The sequence below is a fragment of the Buceros rhinoceros genome, unplaced genomic scaffold, assembly GCF_000710305.1.
Source record: "Buceros rhinoceros silvestris isolate BGI_N320 unplaced genomic scaffold, ASM71030v1 scaffold6420, whole genome shotgun sequence".
NCBI lineage: Eukaryota > Metazoa > Chordata > Aves > Bucerotiformes > Bucerotidae > Buceros > Buceros rhinoceros.
In genome coordinates this window covers 57134-76173 of record NW_010387800.1, presented here as the reverse complement: position 1 = coordinate 76173, position 19040 = coordinate 57134, and positions in this window count along the sequence as shown.

Sequence of the window (19040 nt, the reverse complement as noted above, 5' to 3'; positions counted from 1 at the left end):
CAACCACTCTTTCAGAGAACCATTTCCAAATATATCTTCATTAACTTTAGGGGTATCAGTCAGACTTGCATGAGATTGGAGCAGCCAAGTAACAATGCACCATACTAATGAGTCTCATCTGGTGATGCAAGCAATTTTGGTATATTGACAAACAGAAGATCATAGATTCATTTTGTTGGAAGAGAATTTTAAGATCATCAAGTCCAACCATCAACCAAACACTGCCAGGTCATCACAAATTCACATCCCTAAGCTCTACATCTATACATCTTTTAAATACCTCCAGGGATGGTCACTCCGCTACTTCCCTGGGAAGACTGGTCCAATGCTTTACACCATTTCTGTAAAGAATTTTTTCCTAATGACCAACCTAAACCTCCCGTGGTACAAATTGAGGCCATTCCTTCATGTCCTATCCCTTGTTACTTGGGAGAACAGACTGATTCCCACCTCACTACAACATCCTTTCAGGTAGTTGTAGAGAGTGATAAGGTCTCCCCTGTGCGTCTCTTTTTCTAAGCTAAATAACTCCAGTTCCCTCAGCCGTTCCTCATAGGACTTGTTCTCTAGACCCTTCACCAGCTTCATTGCCCTACTTTGGACACACTCCAGCTATGCTGCTGCTCTCTGAAGTTTGGTCTATATCCAGCTGCTCCTTGTTCCCAGCCTGTAAGCTTTCAGGGTTAATGCTCCAGTCCATGACTGCAGCTCCTAAAAACTGCCCTTTCCCTCCTACAATCCAAAGTGCTGGCAACACAAGTTTCAGGCACTGCTGATACGCATCTTGTCTCTCCAAGAATGAAATCCTTGAACATCTTAAGACTATTTTTACACTCCAAAATGGATGCAATGCTTCTGTGTCAGGTTGGCAAAAATCTGGCTGTGCTAATATTTTCATATGAGCTTTCTCCCTCTGCTACCATATTGTACTGGGACTGATTACCTAAGTATGCCTGTTCTCAAATGAGCTGTGTAGACATTCCTTAATAATGTAGGTTATGTATTATTTTTGTATACCGTGTATGGGTGTTGCCCAAACTATGTGAGTTTTGCTTTGCTTTTCCATTTTCCACATGAGATTTTTTTGGTAAATGGAATGTAGGCTATTTTAGTGAAGGTAAAGCACTTGCAGTTAGTCTTTAGCATTTCGCAGCTTCTGAATTGACTCTGGGTTTAACTGTGGAATTTGGGATCAGAAGTCTGTATCTGCATCTGCCTCTGCCTCTGCTTCCTTGTAGCAGCACAGCTCCTCAGCTGCCAGCAGCATTGTCATATGACTTGAAACACAGCAAAGAGTTCATCTACTTTACAGTTACAGCTGCCTCCTTTGGAGGATGCATCATTTGTGCAGCAAACTGCTCTCAAGGTACTGTAAAAAGCCACTCCTTTTTCTGTGGGAGTTTTGCTGAGCATACAGCTAGGAAATTATCTGAGTGTGGGCTCTCTTAGGAAATTAAAACTTGTTTATCTGCAGCTGCAATTCAAAGGAAGCACCTATATGTAGCATTGCCAGCAATCACCAAAAATGGATTCACTTTCTCAAAGGAGTTGATCTCAAGAAGAAATGGCTTGGCATTTTACAGAGGTTTTCCTATAAATCTGTTGTGACAAAACCCATTACTCACAAAAGTTTCTAGAGATACCACATCTATACGGTAGTTTTTCAGGATGGTTTCACAATATTCAGGAGGGGTAGGATTTGCTACCCTCATCTTCCTTTCCCAAGAAGGTCTTTGGACAGTTCTTTTGAGGTCAAAACAAAAGAGCAGCTTCAGAACCGTCCTGGAGAAGGGGAGCAGAACGTTCTGCAGCCGCTGCTACACACAAGCTCACCATCCGAAACAGTTCTTTATGTCCTTGCTGACCACAGAGCTCTGGGACACTGCCCATGCCTCAGAAAACTGATAGAACAAAATTGCAGGAGACTGAAGAAAGCCCATTGAGGAGGGCAAAGGAAAACATTAAAAGTCTTCCTACACACACACAAAAAAACCCCCAACCTGGGAGCTGCTCCAAGTTTGCAGCCCCCTAGGCAGAGGGGAGATCTGAGTCAGAAAGGAATCAGTAAGGGCTCTGCTCAGCCCATGACATAATTAAAACTCATTCATCAGGAAAAATGGAAGATATTAAAACAAAAGGCAGGTTCAGAGGAACATGCATTTCCCTCCTGAAAGGTCTTGCCATAAAAAGCACAGTAAATCTTCCATACAAAATCAGCAATGGAAAAAATTGAAGAAAATGTGACAGGTAGAGACATTTCTGTTTCAAAACCTGATCATCTATGATAGAATCACACAGATGCAAGACTGCAAAGATGCAAGGATGCCGGACTGGATGCACACCATCCTGAACTGTGCATATGTGTAATGTGTGCATGTGTCTGTGTGTGTGTGCACATCTGTGCTGGCGGAAGGCGTAGGGAATTAAATCTGTCTCTGAACACATAGCTTATTCATATGACAGGAATTTATTTTCAAATGCCTTCTGCCTGGAATTTTCATGTGCATCCCTAAAGGGATGGCAGTTGTGGGTCAGTGAATCCCAGAATTTCACCAAGGGTGCCTGTATAGCTCACTAATGGGTAGGATTGAATGAACAGCCTAATCTGGTCCATGCAAGGGATACTCCAGTGGGTGCAATGCTTTGCATATGTTGTCTTGCCTCCCTGGATCTGAATGCCATTTCTCACACTTCTAAAATCACTACATATCTTACTCAGTCCGCACTGTGATCCCTTAGTAGAGCATGACTTCTCTCACATAGGAAGGGTGGTGATTTCCTAATCTTTTCCCTACAGTGCTACTAAGAGCAATAACACTCTTATTTCCAAAGCAATTTTATCCTGACTCTTGCCTGGGAAAAGAGACAAGGGATTGAACCTGTGAAGGCAGAGTAAGGATCTGACCCTGGTTGTGTGTCCCTGGAGTGTACTTTTCCAATCTGCTGTAAAAAGGAAGAACATTCCTGTCTCTGCTTTCTCAAGGTCAGTGGGTGAGTCCTGGCTGAGTTTTCACTGGAAGAGTACCACCAAGCTGAAGTTGCACTCCTGGGCAGAGGCGAGTAATGCATGTGATAGGGAGGAGGTTTTAACATGATCCTTCTGCTCAGTCTTTCCACTTTGGTGGAAAGCTGTGCATAATTGCTGTATTGAGTTCCTTGATCAATGTCTGCACTGTACATGTAAAATGCAGGTACCTCACTCAGACTTCTGACTTAATCTTTGACAGACAGATAGAAAAAAAAAAATGAATTTTTAGAAAACATCAGACATAGGGATGGGAAGAGTGTTTTGGACAGGATTAAAACTCTTAAACCAAACCTAGCAATCCAAGAAACTGCTCAAGAAGCTACTGAAGCTCAGCTTCTCTCATACGTATACCTCTCCCTGCCTTCACCTAGGACTACAAATGCTGAAGCAATGAGAATTCCTGCTCTCAGAGGGGTCTGTGTCAATAAAACCACAGCAGGCTTGAAAGCTTTGTGGGAGGCTTGTTCTCACCATTGTTTCACCTCTTTGTTTGAGAGTTTGTTTTTGTTTTGTTCTCTTCCTCAGCAACTGTACTTACTGAGAGAGAAATGAATATATTGTAGATGGTGTTGGTTCACATCCCACAGTAAAAATAGTAGAAGTTAGTGACTCTAGCATTTTCCATTGCCAGGATAAGGAGCAGAAAACAGCAGCAGAACTGGAGGTATCGTCAGAAGAGGGGGTGAAGAGATGGCCAGTAGGAAGGAGGACTTGGCAGATTTCTATATTCAAGCTCTTTGTTCTTGTTCCCACCCTGCAGAGAGACAGCTTTTTGGTAAATATCAAACCTTACTTTACTCTAGGTACTGGGGAGAAGATAGGCAGGAACATGCTAGCACACTGCAGGAGAAAAGCAAATGATGTCCTTTGCTTCCAGCCATGACAGTGGTACCGCCAGTTGTGATAGGGAAACCCCCAAACTCAGTTTCAGTAAATCACGCACAGCTGAGGCATCAACAAGTCTGTGGTTTGCTTTTGTCTCCTGGACTGGGGTTCCGTTAATGTTGCTCCATAGCCTGTGGAGCCGGGGTAAGTCACAGAAGTCTGTTCCTGGCCTGAACTTCTTCAAAGGTCATGGCTGCTTTGGCTGGGGATTTGGGTTAGGTCCATTATGGATTATCACTCTGAACTCTGATATTCTTTCTCAGCATGGAATTAACAGGATCCGCATGGTGGATTTGGAATTTAATATTCAGATGTGGAGAGCCCTGGGCCCTAAGCCCCCAGTCTTCAACAGGAGCTATGCACATGTTGAGGTTTAAGCTAGCAGGTCCTGTGCTTTGGTCAGCACTAAGAAAGCATCTCACCCTGTTTCAGGCAGTGGAAGAGATTTACAGTATCAAGATATACTCATTTTCAAGTGCTTCAGTAAGAAGAATCAAATATTTGAAGCATCAGAGTTGTATGGGAAATATTTAAAGGAGTTTCGAAAGACGTTCCTGTCCTCAATCTCTTCTATAGCATAAAAGGGCCTGGAAGGAACAGCATTTCTTTTGGACAAATATCTCTTATTTCTTTTGTCAAATGCTTTCTTTTGTAAGGTCTGTCTGCCCATTCCAGACAGAAGCAGGGATCTCAATTGCATGTTTTTTCCATCACTGGCTGTGTGCCTGCACGTATGACCTAGTGATGTCCCTGGAGATCTGTGCAGAGAGTCATACAGAAAGGAGCACTGCTGCTTGACATTAAGACCCTCTTTTCTGTCCTCTCGAAAAAGGATTTTTAGTGTGAATTTGGGAGTGTGAATTTTGCCCGAGACAGACTCCTGTACTGTGAGATCCTTCCCTTGCAGGACTACGGGGGCCAGAAGGGAGAGGCAGGGAGCCAGGTTCCCCTCCACAACGTCTGGAAGGAGGTGATGAGGGAGAGCAGAACCCCAGCAACCCAAGGGAGGTGACCCTGGGTTTTGGCAGGCTTCCTCAGAGATCTACAGACCCTGGGGCTTTATCTGCAGGTTGGCTAACATCTGACTAAACAATCTGCTGGAAGCCTTGTTGAGGGAACCCCACAGACTTTCCTGCCACTTGCCCAGATTTCCCACACAGGGAGCAGATCTGGCACAGGCAATGTGAGCAGTCTGATTTCAAAATGCACCTTGCCATAAATTCCATCAAAGCGGGAAGTGTTGCAGATCAGACAGGAGGCTCCAACACACCCGCCTCACTCTGTTGCGTGCCTAAAACCATTGGGATGCCAGCTCCTTTTTTTTCAAGTTTCTTTTCTTGTACTCCTATTAATCCAGTGTATCAAGCATGCTTGTGCCTGAAGGGAAATCTGCAGCACATGAGGTTTAAGCCACCTCTTTTGAAGTTGGTTGGTTGCACTTCTGCAAGCCGTCCTTTAGGGTTGGTGTATGAATCACACAGAGCCACGAGAGGGAGCGAGAGTACTAAAGAAGCAGTTTGGTGTTTAAGAGGTTTTGTACTCTGGATAAGCACAGTCTGCTCTAGAGTGATAGGAACACAAAAAACATAAAGAGCTGGAAGAATCGGGGTGGGGGGTGGGGAGTGGTGTGGGTCGGCTCTGAAGTATGTGGTTGTATTAAATGGTGGAAACCCAAATGATAGTTTACAGCCATTTTTATATATGTAGTAGGTGCTGGGGTTATTTTTTTCCTGATTTCTTTTTATGTGGAACACTGGCTAAGCTGCCAAAGCTGCCAAATGGCATAAGGAGGTAGCTTTTACAAGTACCTTTATACCATCCCCCTACGAGAAAGGGAAAAGGGGAATATTAAATAAGGTGATTAATATGACCCTCAGTTGCACAGAATTTAAGCACAATACTTTATCTTTACAACAGCACCACTGAAATAGGGTTTGCCTTTTCTGTCAGTGCTCTCTTCTATATCTATGAGCAAATCAGCCAAATCCAGATCCTCAGGGATAAGTAGGTAACTAATACTCAGAAAAATTATACAACTGAAGTATGTAAATAATACTGTAGTGCTGTTTCCTTTATGCCCCATTTGCTCTATAGGTCTGAAATGAATGTGTTGTAACTCCTTCCCCTCACAGAGAAAAAGAACATGCTCAAAACTCTAACGAGTGTAAGAAGATTATGTGTTGCATGTACCTGGGGCTCGGGGGCTTTGATTGTTACAACTAGCATAAAATAACTGGACTTTTTAAAATAATGATGGTTTTTATTCATGTGCTTCCTGGGCTGGTTTTCCACGCAGCCATGCAATAGGCATGCTCCTGAGGCTACAAGCCAGGTATTCTGATTAAAAAGTCAAGATCCCCAATGCTCTTCAGTGATGCAAACATGGCATTGATCTGGCTTCCTATTACAGACCTAGCTTTTGTGTCTCTCGAGTTTTATCCGTTTGCTTTATTGTAATGGTTTTGTTCAGGCTGCAATAAGTAAGGGTGTGTCATATTTTTCCGTAATACAATCTTATTTTTCAATGAGCTATAAAATTTCCCTCTTGGCTGCAACTTGACATATGTTGTTGACAACCTGCTGCTTTTAAAGCATTTTTTAATGCCTTGAAGCATTGTTTGAACCAAATTGGGCCATTAAGAAAGAGCGGACTCCATAACTCAGTCCGTAATAAGCTGGTTCAAGTCAGTAGGAATTCCTCCTTCTCCTGATATCTTTCAGACCACAAATAAAGGCAGGAGTCATATGAATTATTGGTGTTGAACATATTACAAAATTTCATTGTGGAGATAACACATTAGCTCCATAGTTAAAGTTGCATTGACTTTTGATTTTAAAGCAGGGGGAAAATTTACTGTTGAAGAATTACTTGTGATGCCTCAAAAACCACATGTACTGTGTAAGACAATGCCTCTTCTAAACAGTGTAAGTAGTGGTATTTATGGTGGAAGCTACCTGAAGCCTGTCCTTTTAAGACCCCGTTTTCAGTTTCTCATGATTTTGCCAGTCTTGAAATATCCCCTGCAGCATGCTTTCCCCAGGGTGAATGCTTTTGGAAAAGCGTTAGAAAAACATCCAGGAAAATACATTGCAAAGATGGTGCACTGATTCCCCAGTGAGACATGCAGGAAAAGAAAAGCTGCTTCACCTCTTTTAGAAAGGTTGAGCCACCATTTTGTTGAAGGACTCTAACATCACCGTGGTTTGCACTGCATCTGAAACCTGAGCTGTGAGCCACTCCTGACTAGGTGTCAGAAATGTGCTTGCAGTGTTCACCAAATACAAACCTAGCCAAGTCATAAGCCTCTGCAGTCCTTCAATTCACTGCAGCTCAGAGGAGGCTTGTTAAAGAGACTCGATGCTCCCATCGATGTGCGTGGTCTGATGGGGCTGAGCAGACCTCTCCCTGCAGCGTCACCACCTGTATCCAGATTCAGGCATCAGGCATGATGGCACAGGGCTGCCTCTGCTGACTCTCCCAGCTCACCATCAGGGCTGCTGCACAGTTAGAAGATCTTCATGATATCAGGCTAAGGATCAAAAAAACTGGGATGACCCAAAAGCGAGGAGCTACATATTTGAATGTGCACAGTGGAGGGCCACTCTTCATAGGTAGCAAAGGGGCAGAGCTTGTCATTTGAAGCTCAAGCTGCTGGTGAATGAAACAGGACGCATCAGGTTCAGTCTGACAAAATGTTTTCTTCTTTATTCCCACCTTGTGAATTAGATGAGATAGATGGGATTCAGGAAATGGATCAAGACTGGCATTTAGTGAAACCTTGTTAAAAAGGACCCTTGTCTCACTATAGAAATGGAAAGCAGTAAGGGAAGGCTGGATGGGTTGTAAAAGCAGAGAGTGATACCCATTCTGCCCTATGACTGCGAAGTCCTATGCAGTCCTCGGTGGGGAATAACATTCTTCTTCCAAACCCCTCCAAAGAAACAGTTTGACAGTAGATCTGATGTGGGGCTGATTTTTTCCAGTAGGTATCAAATTCTGAGCAATCTGCCTGGCCAGCATTTGGTCCCCAGAGCTGTCCTCTGAGGACCCACCTCCTTCCTGCAACACATGGTTTGTCTCCTGCCAGTTGCCTCCATCCTTCCCTTTGTACAGGCATATGGGCCAAGGCTGGGGAAGGGCCCATCGAGCCCAGGGCTCTTGAGGGGTCGGGTCACCATATATCCCTGGGAAAGTGGCATAAATCACTTTTTTTTTCACAGATGGTAACTAAGTGTGTGTGTTCCTCATTGTAGAGCCTACCAGGGGACATCTGGTGTATGGTCTGCAGCAACACTGAGCTTTCAGGGAGACAACCTGAGTCAGTGGGAATTAAGCTCAGAGTGCATAAAGTGCCCTACAACAAGTAAAGTGCTATAAAACAACATTGGCTGAAAAATCTGGGGACAGCATTTCAAATCAGAGTGTAACAAATGAAAAGAGGGTTTTGATATGAATATTTGTGCCCTTTTCCTCATCCATAGCAGGAGAAGGGTGAGAACTATTCATGTCATAAGTATGTTATCAGGACAAATCTGTTTGAGAAGCATTCGCATACTATCCTGACAGAGTCATAGACAAATTCATTATGAAATGACTAATTTGTTTCCCACAACTGAAGCTTTCTGCAAGGATATTCTACTGAAGTTTTATTTTGAAAAAAGGCAATAACACTTTCTCAATATTTTTCAGCCACATGTTTTGCTAAAAACTGAGAAAAAAATTGTTTTAATTTGTTCAAAAATGGCAACTTGGCTTTACCCAGTTTTTTTTCCCTCAGAATTAATTTTTTAAAAAAGATGGTTTTGCATCAGTTTGGATGGAAACAGTGAAATATCAAAAGATTTTCCTAACTGAAAAAAAAACCAAACCAAACAACGAAATGATTCTTTAAGAGATCTATTGTTTTGGGAAAGATCTAGGAGCTCTTATTTTCAATGGCTACCTTCAGATAACTTCAGTGGTGCTAGAACTTTGTTCTTTTTTTTATTTTTTTTTTTATTTTTTTGGAATCCATCGCATCAAAGTGTATGAAATCTACATTTCTGCTTTCAGATTTGCATAAATCCAGGAAAGAGCATAGCGTTGGAGCTCAGTGTCAAAGATTAGCAAGGTACCATGCTTAAGCAAAGTGTAATTACTGCTGACCAAAGTGGATAAAGGAATGCATGCAAATGCATCAAAAGAATATAAATATTAATAGTGATAAAAATAATAATAAAGCATAATTCTGACAGCTTTTGAGGAAAGAGGATCTGTGATTCTCCTTGAGATGAAAATTAGGATTAAGTCAAATAAATTAAAATGGTATGGATGACAAGGGCATCAGACCCAGGTTTTTCCAGATAGGCAGGAAGCAGCTTGTAGCAGGTTTTATTTCAGTCAGTGCTTCAAAATAGTGCTACAAATTTGAGTCAGTTCTTGTATGAAACATAAATATGAAACTAGGCAAGAAGAATGACAACACAGTTTAGTATTAGTTTGGACAGGGTAATTTTCTTCTGCTATCTTGCTCTGGCATATGTTGGGTTTTTATTCAGAAAAATATACATGGTTTGAAATCACTGCACCTTTCATTGACAACAGATCAGGCAAAATTCTTTATAAAAATATTTCATGTATTTTCTAAACGCTTTACTGCTGCCAGAATTGGTAAGGGTGCGTTTATCTAGAGTGCAATCAAATGTCGTGCTAGAAAAGCACTAAAGCCTTTTTAATTAAAAATGTCATAAAGGCTTAAAGAAAATTGTAACTGCTGGTTACTGTAATCTTCTCAGAGGGGTACTCGTGTGTGTATGTGTGAGCTTGTGTCTGGGCAAGCGGGGGTATGCGAATGTGCTGGCGTGCTGTAGAAAATGAACCCTGCACAAACAGTGAAGCACAATGTCTGCAAGGGTTCATCTGAACTTGCAGCTGCGCATACGCTCCAGCCAGACTCTTAACCCTTTCAAGCTCCTGTGTGATTGCTGCACAGCTTTGCAGGCTGAAATGCACAGCAAATGCTGTGAGCACGGTGAGCAGAGCCATTGAACAAGTCGTGAATTTTGCAATGAATGTGTGCTGTAAAAACTCACAAGGGCCATTCCTGTTGGCACCGTGCTACATCTGCAATGTGCCTTTGCCTTCTTGCTGCTGGGGTTAACAGAGGAAGGGGAAGAGGTGGCACTCAGAAGTCAATGGAGCTCAAGCTGTTTGTGACAGCTGATATCTGAAGCAGGACCTCTCAAAATTGCTCAAAGCAGGGTCAGAGCAGGCAGCTGCAACAGGCTATTCCATCTTATACACTCCCCAGCTTCAGCCTCCGCACAGGAGTATATGAGACAGATGCTACTTCAAGGCACGCACTGCTCCCACCCAGATAAAATTGCTGACCCTATTCTGATCCCAGCAGTAGCAGGAAAGGAGAGCATTTTCATCTATAGCTATCTGCCATTTTTCCTTCCTGCCACAAGTTTTCCTTCAACACTCTCTTACCTAAGCTCCCTTCGTTGAATTTTGACCCCTTCAAGCTTCCTGTCCTCCTTTCCATTTCCCCCCCACCTCGACCGCAACACTGACTCTGCCACCACTCTGCCAGCAATAGTAAAGTGGAAATTTGCCTAGCAAAACTATAAAGTTGTAAATATGCTTTTGCAATATTCAGAATTCCCACTTTACATGTGCTTGACCATTATATTAACCTGTAACACCATGTAGCTTTAAAAACTAACTGCTGACATATTGATAGTCACAATTCAGGCATAATATAACATTATTCTTTAAAGGACAAACCACATCTTTGCTGTGAGAACCATGCAAAAAGCTGGATAATGTTACATTTCCCTGGCAGCAGACTGCAAGAAGCACTCTGCTCTAGCAGCCACTCGCAGTAAAATTTTTTATGGGGTGTCTGAGTCCTGTTGTTCCCTTGTGTGGCTCTGAAAGTTGCATACCAAAATTGTGCCCCAAGGAAGTTTATATATTTCGAGAAACAAATTGCTATAGTAGCCAGTCTTTTTGTTACAAATTCACTGAAACAAACAGTTTGATGTGTCAGGACACAAGTTCTCACACAGAGCCTGATACTCTCTTGTGTGTGTGTATTGTGAAAGCAGTGAGGTAGAAAACGTGCACCTTGTCATCCTTCTGCTCTTGCACTTACTGTATAACCTTTCACTTTTCTCATTTTAAACAACATGTTGGCCAGGTTGACTTAATCTAGGTGCCCCACCGGCATGCTCCCCTCAAATGCATTCTCTGGCTGCATTATTAGGCATTCAAAGTAGAAAATTTAAATTGAAAAAAAGACTTTTCCCAAGTGTACATTCTCCACTGCTCCATCACAAAAAACAACTGATGGCCGAAATGAGTGAATGAGACAGATTTCACCTACTACTGTGAATCAAATACTGTTTCTTAAGCAGCGTCAGTCAAACAGTTGTGCCACCAAAGTAATTATAAATAATTTGGATTTGTTAAGGGGAGAATATAATGGACATAAAAACTCCTTGGCACTCGTGTTTGGATTCCTCACCTGTTACAGGACTTTGCTATTTGCAATCAATGAATTTAAAGTTATGAACTCCTTGTGTGTAAAGTTATGGACACTAGCAATGAAGGTAAATGCAAGATGCTGTCACGCTTGGGTTCAATGCTTGGACTAGCAACATTTGAATAGGTCTTACAGGGCAATATAGTGCTAAGATTTGTAGTCTAACTAGGAAAATTGTGCCTTGACAAGCAGAAGAGTCAGCAGCATTTCTCCAGGAGAAACTTTGTGCAAGATTTGTGATGTTCCAGCTGATTCAGCCCACCTTGAAGACAACATGCAAAGCTGTTGGAGCAACAGAAGCATAGATAGCAACCGGGTGTCACAGTGTTTGAAAGATGTGTCTATAGCTTTTACTATTTCAAACAAACAGTCACATGTTAGGAACATGACAGGTTTTGGTTTCTGAAGTGGTAAATGGTGGTGGATAACAGCTGGAAGTTGGGTTGTCTACCCAAATTATCTGAATTATCTGCTCTTGTCCTGGAAACAGAGACATCTCTGTTAGTTCATTAAGCATTCTCAAGACTGTGCTAAAAATTTAATAGTATAGGTGAGCCAGCACCAGCACTGAACATGTGGATGTAGCTGAGACCTGTAGCCTGTTCTGGGGTAGCAGTCTCTACCCAAGGTGTCTTCCCATGAGGCCCCTGGAAAAGGTATGAAATCAGCATTTTGAGACACAAAGCCTCTGCCTGTCAAACTAAGAATGTCCTTTGGATTATGTCAACGAATCTAAATTACCTGTTTTGGAATTCAGATTTATAAATCTCACATGACTTCCAGGTCTTTTAATTAATGAAAGTACCATTGAATTTTGTAGGGAATGGAGGGGGACTAGAATTAAAACCCGTAAAATTTATCTGTACAAGATTAAATTGAAACATCTATGCAGTGTGTGTCATCAGAGATATTTGAGCAATTCTTAGTCACTGTAGAATTGAGAGCTAGCGTCATTCCACAGACTGGAAGAGAATGTCTTGGGTAGATTCAGTTACATAATTTAAGAATTATTTTAATGAATTAGCAATACTTAAAGTCTTAATCTCAATAAATAAAGATAATTTCTGCTTTCTGCTCCAGTGAGACTACAGCCCACATTGCACATTTTCATTACAGTAAGCCACCACAGCATCGTAAATAAAACAATAACTCTTCAGCATATGGAAAACACTTCTGGGTTTGACAGGACTGAAAAAACTTCACTGTTGCAGTTAGTTGCCCCTCAGAGACAAAGACCATCCTTCCTCAGGCTGCTTTGGCTGATGCACGCAGAAGGGCAATATCAACGTCTCTCAGCCTTCGTGGGCTGATGGACTTCCTCACTTGCCATCTGTCTCCTTGGAAATCTCATGGCATCAGGTGAAGCTTACATGCTGGTTGTAGACTAGACATTGCCTGAGCATCTGAACCATTTCCTGAACAGTATACCTAGACCTTGGATTTCTGCCGACAGTGAATGATGTGATGCAGATACCTACCTTGGCGCAGTCTGTGTGCATTTTTAAAGTCTTTTCTGGTGAAAGACTGGGTTTTGTAGTACAAAGACTTTTAAGGAGCTGCCTCAGCAAACTCATGAAGTAATAAATACAAATGTGACGTTTGGTACCTGCTGTTGAAATGGAGGCACAAACATATGATAAAGGGGCTGGCTGACAGATGGGGACATGCTGGGTGCACTACAGTGATTAATTGTTTCCCTGTTATGCCTAGGATACAGAAGTGATGTGCATAGAGCATACTGGCATACTGTCTATTTCCAAAGCAGTAGAAATCCGTGATACTAACAACTTTTCTTAATTGATTACACCGGTCCTAGTCAATATTAAAATTACCAAAAAAAGAACAAAAAAAGAGCCTTTGCTCTCCATGATTTTTAGACAGGGCCTGATTTCATTTTATGACAGTGTCTTTTTGTACCACCTTAAAACTTTTCAGAATTACTTTCTAGGTATTATGCGTATTGAAAATAAATACCTGATTTGAAACTAGTAGTGCAGTATTGCAAGCAAATGCAATGACCATTTTACAGGAAGAATCTGTAAATTTGAGGTTTACCTGTGCTGAAAGAGTAAAATGACCCTTCTATCTTATATTAAGCAGGTATCAACATCCAAGGTTATGAGGTGAGTAGGACTGCATTTGACTGCCTCTGACTTCACACCCTGAATCGCAATGTAGCATTAGATTAGTCTTTAATGTGAGACTCAGAATATACTGTGTCATCACTACCTTTTCCTCTGTGCCATTATAGAATATTAATAGTATTCCTTTTTATATGATAATTCAGCACAGAGCAGGGATGATTTTCCATCTAAGTACTTATATGTTCAGAAACTGCCTTCCACTTACATGATTAGACTATAACCAGTATTGCTACCTATACTTCATCAATATACCAGGTACTGTCTGATTGTGGAACAAATACCAGCAATGTTTAGGGTAAAAACTCTTATCGCTGCCTGCCTGCTCAGTGCTGACTCATCAGCCAAGATGTATTAGTACTCCTGTACCATAACCCACCTTTGTGTTTCTCACTCCTAATCAAAAAACTCTGGTTCATCATATACTTACTGAATGAAATAATAATGTTTTTCCTTCCCTCTCCCCTCTCACACATTCCAGTGCAGTATCAACAAGGCAGAAATATTTAGCATATTTCCAGCACGAGGCTGTAATTTTAATTTTTGTGCAACACACACAGCGCTAGACAGGTGTTTTGAAATGTAAATAAGAAGCAGTGTAGTGTGCAACACAGTACACAGACTGCTGCAGAAGACTCAAGCACAATGAGAAGCATAATATCTATCTGTTTAATAGGGTGTCAGGCTTGTATAATGAGCAGAATCTGCTCATTTAAAATCTTTACTACAGCTCTCCAACTAAAACATGAAACACATTCCGAGAAGACAGGAGGTGGAATAGTATTGCTTCAGCATAATGTGGAGGGTAGTGCACAACAGCTCAGTAAAACCCCCTCTGTAATGTATATAGAAAGGGTATGACAGGCCTCTTAAACAAGGCAGGAGCCAGCAAATAGCAGCAGGCAGTGTCTGCTCTAACAGGCGTGATGCCGAGCAGCCAAAAGGTCATGGATGTATTCTAAATGTGTGCGCTCTGAGCAGGTTTCTAAGCAAGTTATCCATTTCCAACGTTATGTGCCTGTAGTTAAAGGGATTAGCAAGTAGTAATCCAGTTCTGGACGAGATTAACTTTCAAAAATAAGAGAAAGCTTCTGCAGTGGACACAGTTTTGGTTCTGTTGACTTGGCTGCAGTATTAGGCTGGGTGGGGGAGGGAGAAGGATGAATAACCTCCACCCTCTGTTTATCTCCCCACTAGAGGTCTCTACACAACTGTCAAAAAAAGCTTTTATTGTCAGCATATTTTTAGGCCACTTGAGATGACAAAGTGCAGAAACCGGTTAGACAGCCTTCTGTGGAAAGTGAAGCCCTCTGCGAAGAGACCTCCAGACACAAAACTGCCCCTTAGGTAACGAGGGTTTCCACCATTGTCTGGTAACTGTCCTAGAATTAGTAATATATTTATACTTAAAGCTTGATCCTGACTTCACATCAGATGGGTTTATGCAACGTGATCCCACTGCGTTCAGTGTTGATATTTTAGTTGGTATTGGTGCAAGCAAGGTGAAAAGCAAGGATAAAAGCAAGAAGGTAGCATGTTATAACAAATAATGAAAACAACACATTCGATTTCTCTGTATATTGTTTTATCTTTCAGCTACTGTTGTCTTGAAAGCCGTATCTGAGCTATGCTACATGAGCTCTTTGGTTTCCCTTTAAAATATTATTTCAAATAGTTTTTACATTTTAGAAGCTGCTTTTCAGTGCTTCAGCCTTTTCAGGCAGAACCAGCACTGATGCTAATGACCTCAGCATTGATGTCTATCCCACAGATCATAGCAGGTCTCTAATTCCATCAAGAGAAAGACTTGAGTGGCTGGCTAATGTCACCAGAAACCGTCAATGGAATTACAGCTGCAATTGTGGAGCTCTGGAGTATTTCACTTGCTGCAGTATGGGACAGGATTACTATCACTCTGCCACCTCTCTGCCATTCTTGGAAGCACAGTCTTATTGAGTTGTCTTGAGCAGTGTGGAGAGATTAGAGAGAGGATATGACTGTCCCCTCTCACTGTCAGTGGAGGTGCCTCCTTGGGTTTACTAAGCCCAAGCTAATTAGAGGATCTCCACCTCACCAGGCTGCAGCCCTGGCAAGGGATGGTTTAATTGTGAAGGACTGGCTTCCAACAACCACAGAGATTCATGGTTAGAGGAACTTTGATTTAAGAACAGGAGGTTAAATTCAGTGTATTGCCTTGGATAGTGGGTTTAACCCTATACATGCCCACATTTATATTATCCATATCCTGCCTGTATTTTTAAAGACTTCTTGCAGCTGAAATCACTTTCTGCCTGTTTTGGGATCTCACTCTCTGTGAATGAATTTGCTTTTTCTCTCCCCATCTCATGACATGAACTTTCTGTGAACTGCCTTTCAGATAGCTAAAGACTTTCCTGCATGAGGTCACCAGCACCCTTCTTCTGCTTCTTTCTGCTTGGAGGCTGGAAAACTTATTTCATAGGAAACCAGAACATATGTGAGTGTACATATGCTTTGCTGTGTGACATTTGCAGCTATGCACACACCTGTATAAGCCCTGCCAAAAACATAAAGAAAAAAAGATCCACCAAACCCAGTAACAAAATCCCCCCAAACCAGACAAAAGAGCGGGTTAAAAAGATGGCATCAATGTAATACAGTTTAATTAAAATCAGAATATGAAGACATATGGGCAGCACCTGGATCTATGGAGCTATGATCCCGCTCCCTTCTCCAGAAACATACAGCTTTCTCTTCCTGCAGCAGGCAGAGGTCAGTAATAATATTCTGCTTACTAGTTTCTGAAGGTCACCTTCATACAAAACCTGCCTTCTTTCTCCAGATTCTCAGTACACATTCCCTGACACTTCCTTAGCTATGCTGCCTTTTGAGAAGAGTTATAATACCTCCCCTGACATTCCCCCAGCCCCCCAGCACCCAGTTCCAGTTAGACTGGCAGAGATAATATCACACATGCTCTCCTTTTCCTTCATTCTATGCTCTTGCAGAAATTACTCTTCAAGCTGAGTTATGCTACCAGACTCCTTAAAATATCATAGATTTTCAGCACGAACTGAAACCTAATAATGCTAATGAACAGAGAGCTTTTATCTTGCTTTTTTTGCCAAGTTCAAGTATTATGGCTCAAATCTTCATAATTACCCCATCATTTTAGCTGTGATTGCTTAGCTTGATGATTTCATGAGCTTTGCTGTGGAAGAGGTAATCTAGCCAAGGAACATTTTCAGGCTATCTGGCAGCCTTTCTTTTCAAAAGGTGTATTGTTCCTATTGGAGTTTACTCTACTATTTCACCCAATTTGTCTTGACATTTTGCTGCTTGCATGGTGAGCTCTTAAGGAAAAAGATGTTTTGGTCTTTGTCCTTATCTCTATCCTCATCTTGTTTGTTGTTAGCCTTGAAAGCAGAAGCAGTGGCTATCTATATGCCAAAAGAAAAGACAACTGACTTCTAGGTTTATCTGGCCTGCTTCAAGCTAATTTAAAGAAGTAGTCCTGGCAGGCTGTATAAATGAGGATATATATGGTCATAACCTGTCTAGGGAGACTTTTAAATGCACCTAGCAGATTTAAGAGAACCTATCTAATTGTGCCTAAATCATTTATGTTCCTTTACAAAATTCCTTATCACCATTGCTCCCCTGCAGTAAAATAGAGAGGCTGCATGGACAAAAAGAGGGACAAAGGTCTTGGACTCTAAGAGTGCTGAATTTCTTTTAAAGGTTCAATTCAAGGGAAAGGAAAATTAAGCTTTGAAAAAGGATGGTATCTCTCACAAAGAAAAAAAAATGTTCTTTAGTCATAACATGGTCTCTCCTAGGCTGTCCTTTAGGTTTTATTTTTCCCTGCAGCATCTTTTTCTTGCAAACAATGCATAAATTGAGATTAATGTATCTTTTCCAAAGTGATCATATGCACTGCTTTAACAAAATATATGGAGAGCATTATATTCCCAGGAGGAGCTACATCATTTCCCATCTGGAAGACTCTTGTAACTAGCCTTGAGAAGATAGAACTGTTTACCCATGGAATTTTTTTTAAACCATCTTATGCCAAACTAAAACGGAAATTTTCAATTTTATGATAGACTGGATTTTTTTTTTAATTATGTCCTTAAGTTTGGAAACATCAGAGCATTTTATTTTGAAAACATCAGAAAGTTTCAGTTCAATTATATTAAAGGATTTCATTTAGACCATGGCAAATCACAGTATAAAATATTAAATACTGTACATATGTTGTATAGAGAGTAACATTAATATTTAATTCTTAGGTCAGAGAAAAATTCACAAAAAAAGTGAAACAAATTAATTTTAATACTAGTGAAGATCTTTATATTATTTAAACTGTATTATTATTTTTTACTTTCTTTTATTGAAATGTTCCAGCTTTGCTGAAAAAGCCATCTTTCATCTTGAATATTAGCTGTAGTTGTGTCTCTGTGTTTCAAAAAGGGTATTGCCGAGCTGATAATGGCATACAGAAGGTCAAAGAAACTCAAAGATGTGGAGTGGCTGCTATGACCAAGTACAGGTCTGATGGGTGGAAAGAGGTGGATGAGGGCAGATCTGGCACCATGGTGGCCTAGAAAAAATTCGTTGGAATAGATTATTCATTTCCTCTTCCAGTGTAAGAAGGAGAGAGGACTGGTGGCAGAGCCAGAACAGACAAGAGAAGCTATTTCCTTGCGCAAGTACGTATAAGCCACAAGGCTCTTTGCATGTGGAAGGATCCAAGTTTTACTGAGCAACTGGACAAACCGCAGGATGAAAATCTATGACTGGCTGATGAACACGGGAGGTGCTGCCTCTGGTTCAGGAAGCCCCTGGGCTGCGAATGCTGGAGGCTGAGGGAGGTTGGCAGGATTTGGAAAATCTGGAAGGAAGAAAAAGAGTGTGGTTAGCCAAATAACCACTGGATGACACTGTTGTTCCACACGGTTTCAGCTGAAAGGCTTCATCTGGCGGGGAAAATGTGCCTTGTAAAAGAAAAGTGCAGATGTGAGGTTTTAAGTGTTTAGTGTATTCTGTCTCTTAGTGCAAGGGGCAAATTCATTGCATTTGCCTTTGTGTATGCCCTCACAATTAAATGCTGGCTTTCATTCCTTGGCGTTTAGGTTAAACAGCCTCATTCAATCTGGGTTTAGCCAGTACTGCCTGAGTTCTCCAGATCCATAGCAATGAAGAAAATAGTAACTTCATATGTCACACAGGGCGGCTTTACTTACAACATCACTTAGAAGATTAAAAATAAATCGAAGCATATGTCACTTCAAAGGGGGCAAAAAAAGGACATCTGCATTATTTGATGCATTAATGAGAAAGTTCTGCCGAGTCTTGATTTGAACTGTATGGGAAATGATGCGATTGGTAAGCTTGCAAGTTAAATGTATTTCAAATGAAATTGTTTCTGAAATTTGTATTTAAGCTAGGTTAAGGGATGCTTGCATTTTATATTGA